At 38.2% G+C, this 13,265-nt stretch overlaps 1 protein-coding gene across 1 annotated transcript in view; it reads right to left on the bottom strand.

Moving 5' to 3' along the window:
* Positions 1–13,265, bottom strand: part of ND-75 (NADH dehydrogenase (ubiquinone) 75 kDa subunit) — a 139,537-nt gene that overhangs the window by 12,953 nt on the left and 113,319 nt on the right. The window lies entirely within an intron of this gene.

The following is a 13,265-nucleotide window of genomic DNA, read 5'->3' as shown; positions in this document are numbered from 1 at the left end:
TCAGGAAGAGCTTTAAAAAAACAACCCTGTTTCGTCACAGTTGTAAATATCCTTAGCTTCAAAATCACGACATAAATCTTCCAATTTGACGGTCCACTCTGTTACAACCCCAGTATCAACAGATCCACCTTCACCACTTACGGTTTTCCAAGAAATTTTATGCCGAGTTTTGAACATGTCTAGCCATCCCACAGAAGCTTTGAACTCATTTACTCCCATAGATTTCGCAACCTCCAAAGCTTTTTCCGTAATAATAGGCCCATTAATGGGAATTTTTTTAGCACGTGCGCCACAAATTTGAAGTCCAACAGTTTTCGGGAATGATTTTTGAACTTGATCAGTTCCGTGTTGCCAAAATTGTTTGAGTAGTGCATTTTTTTTCTTTAGGATGTCGCTTACCTGCGTATTCCCGATTTTGAATTTTGCAGCGAGATTGCGAACACTATTTTTTTGCCGATCATACGCATTAATGAGTTCAACTTTATTTTTTAAAGTTAAATGTTTACGTTGTTGTTGCTTGGGTTTTATTGGCGCATTAGCGACTAAGGCTATAATGCGCCAAATGTTTACGAGAAGACATTGTGCACTTCACACGACACTGAACAAAACTGAAAACTGAAACTCAAAAGACGAAAGGCCGACCATATCCTCCCCCCCCCTGCACACACCGAATTCATCAGAAGTTTTACACGTGCCTTAAAATTCTTGAAAAAGGGTTTAGAACCGCGACGTAACCTTGATAAAATTCAGAGAATCGGAAATAGAAAATAAACACACGATTGAGGCAAGACATGAAAGAAACGTTCCTAGAAAAAGGGCCGTGAGCTCGCCCGCTGTCCGTTATGGGGAGATCAAATTAAGTGCTAATCTAAACGAAACAGTGCAGATTGCCTGTCCGCGTCCGTTACAGAGAATGTCCGCTAGACAGAAGCTGCAAACACATTAAAACCAATGGAGGTGAGTTGGGGAATTTGAAAATGTCCGTTGTAGAGAGATGTCCGTTAACGAGAGGTGTCCGTTAGGAGAAGTTTCACTGTATATATATATTTTATTTTATTTTTTTTTTTGGTACAGACTAATTATCCAAGGTCAATAGATCAATATAAGATATTACAACAAGAAATCATGAGAGAGAGAGAGAGAGGAGGGGTGGTACTTGATCAGATAACTGTCAAATGAAATACAGTAGTTGTTTCTAGCTTATACCATATAACTCAAGCCAATGCACCTATCATAGTATGGTAAGTCCTAAACGTATGTAAGCCCGATAAATTCAGAATTATGTAAATTTTTTTCACTAATTTTTTTTTTTTTAGGTTTGTAAAATTTAAAACAGTAAAAAAAATAAATAAATAAAATAAATAATAAGCAATCAATAACAACGAACACGGCATGCACAAATTGCACAAGTGAGATACAGAGTAACAAGCTTAAAAAATAGGAATGAAGGGAAGATTTTGAAAATATATTTTTTTTTTTTTTTTTTTATATAAAGGGGACACACATTTCATCATAATAACATAAAAACCTACAGAATTCCAGCTATCGGTGTTATCAAATGCAATAAGATCAAGTTTACTACCTGTTTATAATGAATTGCACTAACAGAAAAGCCCAATAAACCAGAAACTACAAATTGTTTTTGTTATATCGTAGTGACCTTCAGAAATACGCTTTAGTAAAATGTAAGCTCACATGAGGTGATAATAGCATGTTTCTGCCTGTGAAAGAATCTGTGAAGTTCTTTACAAAAAATTTCATTCTGACTGTTATCAATGTGCCGACTAAGAGAATATACAGTGGTACTAGCAAATCTACCAAGAAAAGGAAAGCGATCAATTTGGATCAGAAAATTAAAATAATAAAGGTATATGAAAATGGTCGAATATATTAACAAGTATCGTGCAGAATTTCGATTTGTCAGTGTTAACAGTGAACAAAATAATAAAGGACAAGGACAGAATATGAGAAGCGGTGAAGGGTCGGCATCAATGAAGTCAACTATAATAACCACAGCTACGAAATACATATCAGTTTTTACTGTACAATAACATGTGTTCTTTCTTTCTTTTATGTTTTCTTTTCTTATGTGCCACTCCGAACACTATACCGCTGCTTTACCGCTGTCCCCAGATAAAGTTTTTAATTGAACTAATTAAAAATATATAACTATTTTTATTCATTTTTCTGAGGATATTATGTGATTTTTGTAATTTTGGCATATCATGGATATAGTAGCAACATTTTATTAGTCATTCCAAGGAGTCCTGGAATGTATCTCTTACATATGTCGGGGACTTACTGTATGCACACTGCAAGCAATGGACCTTTAAGCAGTGGCAGAGAATGCTGCACAGTGGGGAATCATACACAGTTCACACCTCAGATGGACAGACCTGGTTGAGGTAAATACTCAAAAAAGATGTACAACTGGATGTGAACTATACAGGAATCATTGCTGAAGTGTACTGTGGACAAACATCAGTCTCATACACCAATCAATATACTATGTACTACAAGTCTTGATAGGGGTTTCATTAAAAAAAATAAATAAATAACAAGTTTAAATATTCAAAGATAAAAAAAAGTAGCACTTTTTATACAACAATTTAACATTCAGCATATATACATCAGTTAAATAAACAAACATCAACGTTCATAAGAGTATCTCTGATAATCTCTCTTCTCAGATTTAGTCTTTGACAAGGTGCTAAACAAGCATAAAAGACTTCAAATAACTGACAATGAGGAATGTTCAAGTTTTCAGTGTCTTACATTCACTAAGAAGACCAAAATGGCTTACCAGTTATATCTTCTGTGGAACATTGTGTAAGTGTAAACTGTAGAATGTATAAGTGTGTTGTAAACAAACCTTTATTACTATCAATTTTGTTGAAATGAAAGAATAAAGCCATTTCTACTGAAACTTCTGTGTACTTCACTTTCTTTAAAAAGATTAAAATGTCCAGTAACTTCAATATAAGCACTAAAATATTCATTTACAGAAATAAAATGTTTAATGTCTTCTTCTAGAAAGAATTACATAAATGAAATTTGGAGTATATCTCACAAATAGTGAGATATACTCACAAACATATCTCACAAATAGTGAGATATACTCCAAACTCTGAGAATACTCTAAACAAAAGCAGAGACAAATGACTTTCCCTAAAAAGCATTTTCACTAACTTGCTTAATATACATTTAGCAATAAACAAAAATACTGTAGTTCAGTCAGTCCTCGTATAACCCGTGTTTACATTACACGAATTCGATCATACACGATTTATAAATAGGGGAACGATATCTTATATAACACGAACCGAATTCGCTTATGCACGATTCGCCTTTGTGTTTACAAGAAATGGCAGTCGAACGCGGAATCACCCCCAACTGAATGCAACACGATAGGAATGAAGAGGAGATTCTGAAAATGTATTTATGTGTTTTATATCAGTGAAGGGGGAACACATTTCACCATAATAACGTAAAATTCCAGCTATCGGTATTATCACGAATGCAATTAGATCAAGTTTACTACCAGTTTATAACAGATTCCACTAGCAGAAATGCAACTGGAAATTGTTTTTATTGTTTTATGGTAGTAACCCCTAGAAATGTGCTTTAGTAAAATGTGAGGTGTTAATAGTGTATCTCTGCCTTTACGGTGTTGTTTATTCAGTTGCTACACGCGTGCAGCTTTGTTTATGTGTATCAAGCGTGCCTCCTCGTTTTGTAATTGTGCTTTATTTCCAAAAAATGAGTAAAATACTTAAAAGGTGTGAAAAGGAAGCGTGAAGACACTGCAGATTCAGAGAGAAAAAGGAAAGCAATATCGATAAACAAAGGCGGACTGGATCAAAAATTCTTACCCAGGAAAATTTATAGTGGCCTCATACTAGCGTTTATGGCCAAAATCACACCGGCCACCGGGGTTTCCCCGGTATGGCTTATGGCCAGTCCGCCACTGTCGATAGCAAAAAAATATGAAACTGTGAAACGCTTTGAGAGAAATGAAAGACCATGTGATACTGCACGTGCTACAGACCTAAATGAGGCAATGCCGAGAATTACAAAGAATGCAGAGAAAATAAAAACAACTTTCATAGCAGGAACTACTCAAAGGGTAATTAAAATCCATTAGATTAAGGCACAAAGAATTGGAAGAGATAGAACGGCTGTCATCTGTTTGGATAGAAAATCAAACAAAAAACAAGTTGCTTACGATAGAAGAAAAAGCATTAGCAATATTTTATTACGTAATAGTCGTAATAAAATACGTATTTTATTCATAAAAAATACTTACCTGTTTTTTTATTATTTATTATATTATAATAAAATATAATATAATAATAATATTATAAAAAATTATAATACTATTTTTATTATGTATTTTAATCAGTATAAAATACGTAAGTATTTTATTACGATTATTTATTGTATTTGGTAATGTTTTGGTTACCAATGTGTGTTCAATCTTGGGTGGTCGGCACCTAACCCTATTTTTCCCATAGGGCCTGTTGTTTATATTGCACGATTTTGCATTGCACGAGGGTTTCTAGGAACACAACTATCGTGCTGTACGAGGACTGACTGTATACTGTTCTTAATTAAAAGGCTTATACACTGATAAGCCAAAACATTATGACCACCTACCTAATATGATGTTGGTCCTCCACATGCAGCCAAAACAGCTCGTACTCTGCGAAGCATGGATGCTACAAGATTTCTAAATGTGTCTTGTGGTCATCATCATCAGCCATTTTCAATCCACTGCAGGATGAAGGCCTCTCCAGCAACTTTCCAGTTCCTTCTGTTTTGAGCACTGGCCATCCATTTACTACTCAAAAACTCATGAATTTCATCTATCCATCTCTGCCTTTGTCTTCCAGGTTTTCTTCTAGCTCCTCTTGGGTACCATTCTGTTATTTTCTTAGTCCATCTGTCATCATGTCTTCGAGCTATGTGTCCTGCCCAAGACCATTTTAGTTCTTTAGTTTTGATAAGAATGTCCTTTACTTGAGTTTGCTGCCTAATCCATGTATTTCTCTTCTTATCTAACAGTCTGATTCCCAATATAATTAGTTCCATTCTTCGCTGTGTAGTTCTCAGCTTCTCTTCCATTCTTTTGGTGAGTGCCCAAGTTTCACTTCCATAAGTCATGGTGGAGAGTATACATTGGTTCATTATTTTACGTTTCAGACAAACTGGGATATTGCTCTTCAGTATTTGACTATATTTCCTGAATGCTATCCATCCAAAATTTATTCTTCTCTTGACTTCCAGCCATTTATCGTTATTACAGCTAATAACTTGTCCCAGATAAGTATATGACTCCACCTTTTCAATTACTGCTCCTTCAATCATTATTTCCCTTTCTGTGGCATACTTGTTCATCATTACTTTTGTTTTAGCCATATTCATCTTTAGTCCAAAATCCTTACTAACTGTGCATAACTGATTAAGATTTTCCTGTAATTCTTTGGGATCGTGGCTTATGATCACAATGTCATCTATAAATCGTAAATGGCTTAGGTACTCTCCGTTCACACTGACTCCTTTCTGCGACCAGTCTAATCTTCTGAAAGCTTCCTCAAGGGTAGCAGTAAACAGCTTTGGAGATATTGTATCTCCTTGTCGAACTCCTTTCTCGATTTTAAATTTTCTACTGTCTTTGTCAAGTCTAATAAAGGAGGTAGCACTCTCATATATTTTCTTCAAAATCATAATATATGGGGTATCTTTGCCTTGTCTTTCCAGTGCCCGAAACATTGCCTTATGCTGTATGGAGTCAAATGCCTTTTCATAATCCACAAATGCCAGGCATAATGGTGTTTTATATTCATTTGCTTTCTCTATTAGCTGTGATATTACGTGAAGGTGATCCGTAGTTAAGAATCCTGTCCCAAAGCCAGCTTGCTCTTTCGGTTGATTCTCATCAAGTATTCTTTCTAATCTGTTAGTAATGACCCTTGTGAACAACTTGTAGATGTGGAATAACAAGCTAATTGGTCTATAATTTCCAATTTCTGATTTATCTCCTTTCTTATGCAGCAAAACTTTGACTGCATTATTCCACTGCTTAGGCATCACACCTTTTCTAATGCACTTTGTGAAGAGCCTTGCCAGTTTTTGTGTTATGTCTCTTCCTCCCAATTTTAACTCTACAGTAACTTCATCTTCCCCCGGGGCTTTCTGATTCTTCATTTTCTTCAATGCATGTTCTACCTCATCAGGAAGAATATCGGGTATGTCGTAGTAGTAGTAGTGGTGGCATGTGATGCAAGAAAGCAACCGTATGAGCTTATGCAGCATCAGCCAAAAAAAAAAAAAAAATCACACCATTCCCTCCAAATGCCTGTCCTAAATTTATTCAACCTATCAACTTCCACAACAAAAGATGGAAGTTTGTTCCAGCAATTAACCACCTGCTCGCTAAAGGCAAATTTCCGCACATTTATTCTACATCTGTCCTTTCTTAATTTGAATTTATGCCCCCTTAGGTTATCTGAACAATTGGAAGGATCCCATCAGAATTCAGCGTGCTCAACCCATTCAAGGCCTTATACACCTCAATCAGATCACCGTGCAGGTGCCTAGTCTCCAGCCACTGCAATTTGCAGAACTTAAGCCTCTCTTGATAAGAGGATCCCTTCATTCCCCTCACCAATCTTGTTTCCCTTCTCTGTACACGCTCAAGTAAATCTACATCCTTCCTAAAATGAGGCTTCCAGACCTGTATGCAGTACTCAAGGCGTGGCCTGACCATTGCCTTATACAGAGGTATAATCACCTCCTTTTCCCTGCTAGTAAAATTCCTATATATCATTGACAAAACCCCATGACCTGCCCTGGCAGCCTGGCTGCATTGCTCAGAAAACTTCATATCTGCCTGCACAATTACTCCCAGGTCTTTTTCATTTTCTACCAACTTAAGTGTAGTACCACACAGTAGGTACGTTTCTCTGGGGTTACTTCTACCCATATGCAGTACTTTGCATTTGTCAAGGTTAAACTTCAGTTGCCACTTCTTAGCCCATCTGCCCAAATTATCTAGATCCTGTTGCAGTAGCACACTGCCATTACTGTCATTAACAACCCTGCCAACCTTTGTATCATCTGCAAACTTCGACATTAAGCCTGATATACCTTCATCAATATCATTGATAAATATACAAAACAACAGTGGACCTAACACCGAACCCTGTGGGACCCCACTAATAACATTAGTCCAAGAAGAGCAGCACCCATTGATTACCACCCTTTTATCCATTGTAGCAACTTACCCTTAATACCATTCTGCTCCAATTTGTACAATAGTCTTTCATGCGCAACAGTGTCAAAAGCTTTCCTGAAATCCAAATATATGATATCAAAATTATTTTTTGCATCCAGTTCCTTTGTAACCACATCATAATATCCTATCAAATTTGTCAGACAAGACTTTCCCTTAACAAACCCATCCTGTGTCTGAATTATTGCTGCAGTTTTGTCTAGATGATCCTGCAATGCATCTTTAACCAGTGACTCCATTATTTTACCAGGAACAGAAGTTAAACTAACTGGTCTGTAATTATTCCTGTCACCCTTCGATCACCCTTTGTGAATTGGGGATACATTTGCACATCTCCAGTCCGTGGGAACCTCCCGAGTCCAAGGCCGCTCTCATAATTATGGCTAAGGGTTTGCTTAGTTGCTTTGCCGCCTCCTTTAATATAACTGGATAGATCCCATCCACTCCAGGTGCTTTTCTTACGTTTAACTTCAACAATTTCTCTTCCACTTTGCTCTAAGTTATTACAAAATCATTAAGTATCCTGCTACAATTTTATAACCTTCTGTCATTTTCAAACATTAATAATTCCTCACGTGTGAATGTAGATGCAAAATACTCATTCAGTTTGTTTGCTATCTGAGCAGGATCATCAACAGTCGAACCATCGATGTCCAGTGGACTAATCTGATTCATCCCCTTCCTTTTAGAGTTTATATAAGTAAAGAAATCCTTGCTGTTTTTCTTAGAATCTTTTGCCAAGGATTTCTCGTAATCTGTCTTCGCCTGCCGAACCTCCTTTGTGACCTGCTTACAGACTAACTTATATCTGCCTCAGGCTTCCGAGTCGCTTGATAATTTATATGCATCCCATGCATTTTTCTTCTCTGTTACGAGTCTCATTAGTTCATTTGACAACCATTTAGGCCTAAACCTTGAACAATATTTCTTTATTTCTTCGTATGTGTTGCTACTTTGCAATTCATCTTCCCCACTGCTGGAATCATTCCTCTGCTCCTTGTATAATTCTCTATAGTAGTCTTCTGCTATTTGAATTATGCCTTCTCTGCTGTTTATAAGTACACCATCGCTATTCTTCAGTTTCATTATAATTTGTCTTTCTGTATTACTGCTCATGGCTGCTGATTTAAATCCTTTGTTTTCCCTTAATACTTGTTCTACTTTTCTTGTGTTAAATCTTCTTATGTCCTCTCTGAGTCTCTTTCTAATGGCTTTGCATAACTCAGTATACTCAATTTTCTCCCTGTCAGTGTTTTTTTTGCTCTTCATTTGTCGTCTTCGGCTCATCATGACAAGTGTTTCTTGACTAATTTTTTTTTCTTTGGACTTCTTTTTCCCTATAGGTTTCTTGGGCTTTATCACTTTCAAAAAGTTGTAATATTCCTCGTCGATATCTTGGTCCTGAGCAGTCTGCAAAAGCTCAAACGTGTTCTTAAGTTCCAGTACATACTGTTTTTTCTCCTCCTCTGTTATCTCAAAGACCTTTGTATTATTTACTCGAGTCAGTTTTTTCCTTTCCTACATCTATATCAAGTGTACATCTTACTATCCTCTGATCACTTCTAACATTTACCTTATTCAGGACGGTAACATCATTCACAATATATCTTCTGTTAGTGAGGATGTAGTCGATTTCATTAGTTGTTAATCCATTTGGACTCTTCCATGTCCACTTTCTGTTCACCCTTTTCTTGAAAAAAGTGTTCATTACTGACAGTCCTTGAGATTCTGCAAATTCCATAAGTCTTTCACCTCTTTTATTTCTTTCACCAATTCCAAAATTTCCTATAGTTCCTCTTTCTGCACTATTTTGCCTTTTTCAAACCTTAGCATTGAAGTCCCCCATAATAACAGTGTAGTGGGTTTTCTGCTCATCTAGAAGACTCTCAATTTCAGTGTACATTTCTTCAACCTCTTCATCATCATGGCTCGATGTTGGTGCATAAATCATTATAATCTTTAGCTTGTACCTCTTAGAAATCTTGAGTATTAGTCTTGACACCCCTGGTGATGTACTTTTGAATTCCAAAATGTTGTTTTTAAAATCTTTATGGACCAGAAACCCAACTCCACCTTCACTCCTTTCACTGTTTCCATTGGTGTACAGCAGATTTCCACTTGCTAAACTTATAAGTGATTCATTTCTTCTTCTTGTTTCAGCCAAACCGATGATATTCCAATTCACATTTTCTAATTCCTTTTCCAGCTCTAATATCCTGTCTTCACCGATGAATGATCTTACGTTATAACAGGCCAAGTTCAGTTTCCGTGGATGGCAGCCTGGTCGTACCCAGAGATTCTTAGCACCCTCTGCTTCCACTCTGAACCTCTTGCTACCATAAGAGGGAGAGTGAAAGCTGCTGGGGACTGAGGGCCATTTGCTTTTTCGTGCTGTCATATGCTGGAGGGTTTGGTCTTTTCCTCTTCATGCTGACCAAGCATCTTGAAGAGAACCACTCTACACGTTCATTGCCACCTAAGTGACTTAACAGGGCTTACCATCGAGAAGGTGTCCATGAGTGGATTTTAGGGAGGCAGGCCAACCGGACTTCTAAATCTTCTGTAATAGAGAGATATTGGATCCATCAGTGTTTTAGGCTGAGTGTCTGATAACACACAGGATACCTGTTCCCCTCTAAGCCCCTCTAAGTCTTGTGGTACCTGGTACCAACACATAACCAGCAGATCCTTTAACTCCTGTAAGGTCTGTGGTTGAGACGTCGCAGATCGGAGTTGCAGTTCCAACACAAACCACAGATGCTTGATGGGATTGAGGTCTGGGGAATTTGGAGGCCATGGCAATACCTGGAAGTTTTCCTCACATTCTGCGAACCAGTCTCGAACATTCCGGGTGGTGTGGCATGTCGCATTAACCTGCTGAAAGACGGCACCGCTACAGGGGAATACCTTGCCATGAAAGGGTGTACCTGGTCAGCAATGATGTTTAGGTAGGTGGTAGACATCAGAGTATCAGGTAGTTTTAACACCGTGTCCCGACCCATGCATACGCCGTAGATAACCTGCAGTTGCTTCGATTTGCAGTGTCATACTTTGGGGGATGGATGACTGGACCCAGGGTATCCCAGCAGAACATCGCCCAAAGCATGACGCTGCCTCCACCAGATTTGTTTTCATCCCACGGTGCATCCAGGCGGCACCACTTCTCCAGGTAAACGACACAGGCATACCTGGCCATCCACATGGTGCAACAGGAAACGTGATTCAATGAACCAGATGACCTTCTTCCAATCACTCAAGGTCCAGTTTCTATGCTTACATGCCCACTATAGGCATTGTCGGTGGTGAACAGTCATTAGAACGGGCACTTGGAGAGGCCTGCAGCTGTGCAGCCCCATTTTAAGCAGAGTTCAGTGTACTGTGTGTTGGACACATTATTTCCATCACCAGCATTCCAATTACAGGCAAGTTGTGCCACGGTCACCCTTCTGTTGCTATGTACCATCTGGGAGAGCCTTCGCTCACCTCAAGCATCGATGAGCCATGGTCGTCCAAAACTTCACCAGCGGTACGTGGGTTCCCCCTCCTTGGACCACTTTCAGTAGGTACTAACTACGGCTAATTGTGAGCATCCCACTAGCTGTGCTGTTTCGGATATGCTCTGACTCAGTCGTCTGGCCATTACAATTTGGCCTTTGTCAAACAATCTTAAGTCCGCTGCCTTTCCCATCTGAAGAACAAGAGTAACACTGATTAATGGAGCTCAGTATCAGGTGGTTTTTACACCATGTCCCGACCCATGCACATGCCATAGGTCACCTGCAGTTTCTTTGACTGGCATAACAACTTGCTGGTTATAATATTATGGCTCATCGGTGTATTTCTTGCATAATCTAGCTACATTCTCTGTGTGTTCTCTTTAAACAATCAATCTCTCTCTCTTTCTCTCTCTACATCCTGAAATATGATTATGCATTGCACACTTCCTTCCACGTAGCCATCTTTCAGTGAAGCATGGTTTACACACTTGAATGAGTAACATAAGCAACATAGTTTGATTTTTACTACAACATATTTAACATATTTAAACATTAATCTCTTAATGTTTAAGTATGTTAATGTAAAGTTCTCTAATTTTCAGATTTACGCCTGACATCACATCATAATTCATCTGTTGTCTCTACAGTTCTCCCACTAATTACTTGGAGCTCTTGGACTACTTCTCTTTACAACTTGACTTTCTCCAATCCAACTTTCCTAAAAGTGAGGTAATTTTCTTTGGTGATTTTACAACTCCAGCTGGCCTCTGTTTTCTAGTCACACCGACCCAGCTGGTCGAGATGCTGAGGCTTTTGCAATTAATAATGACCTTGCACATATTCTTCATTTACCTACAAGAATAACGGACAATCCTAACCATACAGCCAACACACTTGATCTTTTTCTCACAAACAACCCTTCTAAGTAGACGGTTGAAGTGAGTTTAGGCACCTCAGTTCACAACTTGGTGATTGTCTCTTCTCCAATAGTGCCTTTATCTCATGGCTGTTCCCAACCTAGTGTTGTTTGTCATTACAAGAATTTAAAATGGGATGACCTGCGAGATTTCTTTTCTTTTGTCGGATTACTGTTTCAAAATTTCTGATGTCAACGTTTGCTCATATCGTGTCAGTGAAATTATTCCTATAGAAATGGAATCCGTTTATTCCACACTCCACTTTAGCACATTTGGAAAACCTTGGTTTTCCAAATGTGCTAAAGTTATTCAAGAGCACATCATAATTGGCTTATTTTCAATTCTTCAGTTTCATTTTCTGCCTACATCAAAGCTCACAACAATTGTAAAGCAGTTATTATTCAGTGCAAACTAGATTTTGAACAGGTTAAGAATAGAAAACTTGCTTCTTGCCCTAATGGCAGCCGAGCATTCTGGACCCTGTCAAAGCTATTGACTGCAACTTTTGCCCATCTCTGCTCCAACCGCTGTCAAAACCAGATGGTTCTGTTTTCACTTCAACCAATGATAAAGCTGACCTGCTACATCCCATTTTTCTTCCAACTCACATATTAATGATCTTGGTAAAACACCTCCCACCATTCCCAACACGCTCCATTCAATGCTTCCTGTGGTCTTCCATCAAAAGGATGTCAGAAAGATTTTGATGAATCTTGATGCTAAGAAAGCTCCAGGTCCTGTTGGTATTTCTCCACTTGTTCTCAAAACCTGTGCTCCTGAACTTACTGCTGTTCATTGCCACCTTTTTTCACTTTCTTATTCCAAAGGTGTTTTTACTTCTGCTTGGAAATTTGCTCATATCCAGCCAGTTCCTAAAAAGGGTGACAAATCCTTCCCATCCAATAATCGTCTCATTGCAATTACTTCTACGCTTTCTAAATTAATGGAGAAATCAATTACCTGCCAACTCTTAAATTATCTAGAAACCTTCCATTTGATCAATGATCACCAGTATGGATTCCATTGGTGTCGATCCACTGGTGATATTCTGGTTTACGTTACCCATTTATGGACAAATTCAATGGAAAAGTTCGGTGAAACACAAGCAGTTGCTCTTGACATCTAAGGCTTTCGATCATGTTTGGCATAAAGTTGCTGCATGCCTCTTCTACAGATACTTCCATGGGCACTGTTCTTCTGAATTGGCTTCTATAATTCCTCTCTCTCTCACTCTTTCAAAACAGTCTGAACATGTGCCGCCACCAGTTTGTTTGTTTGTTTGTTTGGGTTTTATTGGCGCATCAGCAACTAAGGCTATAAGCCGCCACCAGCCAACATCCATTGTGTCCAACTTAAAACTCACAGAACCAACTTTTCATCTTCCTTGTTTATTCATTCAACTGTTGTTTTCTGGAACAACCTTCCTTCATACATATTTCCTGAAAATTACAGTCTACAGAAGTTTAAGTCTAATGTCAACAAATATCTTCTTTCATCTTCTCAACCCCAAGCACGGTACTAAGTACTATAGGTTCTAATACCTCTCGTGTTTGGGGT

This window comes from Mastigoproctus giganteus, chromosome 5 (genome assembly GCF_048544385.1).
Source record: "Mastigoproctus giganteus isolate SK-2022 chromosome 5, ASM4854438v1, whole genome shotgun sequence".
Lineage (NCBI taxonomy): Eukaryota > Metazoa > Arthropoda > Arachnida > Uropygi > Thelyphonidae > Mastigoproctus > Mastigoproctus giganteus.
This window is presented reverse-complemented; position numbering and strand designations above follow the sequence as displayed.